The sequence below is a fragment of the Dermacentor silvarum genome, chromosome 4, assembly GCF_013339745.2.
Source record: "Dermacentor silvarum isolate Dsil-2018 chromosome 4, BIME_Dsil_1.4, whole genome shotgun sequence".
Lineage (NCBI taxonomy): Eukaryota > Metazoa > Arthropoda > Arachnida > Ixodida > Ixodidae > Dermacentor > Dermacentor silvarum.
This window is the reverse complement of record NC_051157.2, coordinates 232,845,451-232,847,950: the sequence shown is the minus strand read 5'-3', so window position 1 is coordinate 232,847,950 and position 2,500 is coordinate 232,845,451. Positions and strand designations below refer to the sequence as shown.

The 2,500-nt window shown below is 60.6% G+C and overlaps 1 long non-coding RNA gene and 1 other non-coding gene across 2 annotated transcripts in view; both read right to left on the bottom strand.

The window, feature by feature from the left end:
* LOC125944953 (uncharacterized) overlaps positions 1-2,500 on the bottom strand; it is a 70,650-nt gene that overhangs the window by 63,606 nt on the left and 4,544 nt on the right. The gene's annotated exons all lie outside the window — the stretch shown is intronic.
* LOC119451092 (5.8S ribosomal RNA) lies at positions 662-814 on the bottom strand. Its single transcript, XR_005191662.1, has one exon. It is a non-coding gene; the product is annotated as a 5.8S ribosomal RNA (ribosomal RNA).

Below are 2,500 nucleotides of genomic sequence, written 5' to 3'. Positions count from 1 at the left end.
CGAAGGAGACATTTTCCGCTTCGCGGCGACTATTCGTCGTGCAGTTTTCTTCGCGCTCGCAGACGGCGCACTCGCGTAACCGCATCACTACCGCTTCGGGGCGCACCCTTGTCCTCCCCGTTCCGCGCAAGAATTTTTTCCGATTCCTATTCCTGCGACGAAACCCAGACTAGGGCGCCTGCACCCGTGCGGTGACGCGGACGAGTGACCTTTTTGCAAGAGCTCGACGTACTCCGAAGGCAAACAACGCAACGTGCGATCACGCTCGCTTAGCGCACGGCGCGGGAATCGGCCGGCATTTGCTTCCCGCGTTTGTCCGTGCACGCAAGCTTCCGACTCTCTCGCAAACGTGCGCGCTACTGCTGTCGCAACAGACGTTTGCGCCTCGCGATTCAGACCGCACTTTCCCTGCAGGTGTCCGACTCCATCCTGCGGCGGTCTCTTCGGAGGCGCGCACTAGCCGCGCTGCAGTAGTACAATGCCTCGTTTCCGTCTCTGCGAAGTTTTGGCACAACAGTTCAGTTCGCCACCGTCTCCCTCACGTGAGGCCGCTGGCGCGTGGCTTCAGCACTCAACGTACTGTCCGTGATGCCGACGCGGTCAAAACGAGTCGACGGACGCACGTTCCCTTGTGCGCCGAAGGCTCTCTTGATATGTGATCCGACCCTCAGACAGACGAAGCCAAGGGAAGACCCAAGGCCGCAATGTGCGTTCAAAGAATCAGTGCTCAGTGTGTCCTGCAATTCACACCAAGTCTCGCAGCTGGCTGCGTTCTTCATCGACCCGAGAACCGAGTGATCCACCGCTTAGAGTCGTGAAAAGTAGTTTGTTCAATTCCGTACAGTACAACCAGGGTTTTAGGCACGTGGCGTCTCCCTGTGTGTGGTTTCGAAGGGCACCTTTCTGCGCGCGCTCCTCGAGTCTGCGCGCTCTTTCGACAGCCGCGTCTCAGACAGCTGGTAGCATATAGGCGCACCACACCCTGCTACTTGCGTGTTGCGTTTCCAGCTAAACCCCGCGAGCCTTTGTGTGCACGTGAGCCTCCACTCTGTATGCACCAGGATCAGATGTAGGACCAAGATGCAGTGGAGCCGCTCACGGCTACACACCCGCGGGGGCGTGGCTCCCCTTACCACGTCTTTTTCTTTTTTGCGAGCACTCGAAGCCGGTTTTCCCTGCCAACCACCCACCGGACCCGTGTGCTACGTGTGCACGTTCACATTGCTCCACGAAAATTGGAAAAAAGCCGCAAGGCCATGAGGGGGCACGAGCAGCTGTGGAGTCTTTCACGGCGACACGGCCACGGGTGGGGTCTCGCCCCCATCGACGTGTCTCGCTTTTAGTCATCAGAAGGGTACTCAAATTGACCACAATGTCCCTAACACACAAACACGCTTTCGCATCGGCGGATTGCCGCAGCACACCCGCTGCTGATCCGACAGTCTACTTGAGACGACGGACAAGAGCCCGGCGCGCGTACTCGCGCGGCTCTCCAAAACCACTCGGCCAGTGCCAGGGACAGCTTTCGGCGCCGGAGCCGCAACAATTCTACTCGAGGCGGAAGACGAAGCCAGCAAGAGCCTGGCCGCAAGTGCGTTCAAGTTTCGAGACTTCAGTCCCTCGTCTGTCCGTAAATCCTCTTTCGACGTGCGGCGCCTTCCCAAAGCGCACAAGTCCGTTAACCGCGGAACGCGTCCGACGTAGCAAAGCCGCGTTTCCTCTCGTACTTCGCAGCAGCGCCGCCTTTCCCTCGGCGGCGGGCGAATAGCCTGCCAACGTCGTCGCATTCAACCGCGATCTCGACATCTCGCGCGTCACGAGCAGGAGCCGACCGGCAGCCTCCGGCCCTGTCGGGCTCGGTGGCACTTGCCGCGGAGGACGGGAGGGCGTTATGGGCCACGGTTCCTATTGTACTTGGCAGCCACACCCTCGTACCGCCAGTTCCATGACCGACCGAATGCCGCGCCGTTCCTTCAGTACTTGGGCAGCAACATAGTCGGGTCGTTACTCCATACTCGCCGCAGGAAGCGACCGGCAGCCGCCAGCCTTTTCAGACTCGGCGGCGTTTGCCGCGGAGGACGGGAGAGCGCTTGCACCGCAGTTCCAACTATGAATGATGGATGGCAGGCAGCTTTAGCTCTCGACCGCCAGTTCCTTGACCGACCTCTACCGTTCCTCTCGTACTGGGCAAAGCTTTGTCGGGTCGTCTTACTCCCATTCCGCGCATGAGCGTCGAGGCGGACTGAAAGCCCACCCATGAAAGTGCGTTACGCCGTTTGTACCCACGGGCGCGGCCAAGCCAACCGTCCAAGGTTGCAGCCGCCGCCCGCTGGGCGCAACAAATTGGGCACGGGGCGCCCCTCAGAATTCAGGCAGTCCCCGCGCATGTTCGGGTATAGCCGTCCCCGCGTCCAAGCGGGGACAGCGGCGGAAAGCGTCGGGCGCAGCGAGCCGCTCCACCCACACGGGGCAGAAACGATCGTCACCCTTCACAGTCCGG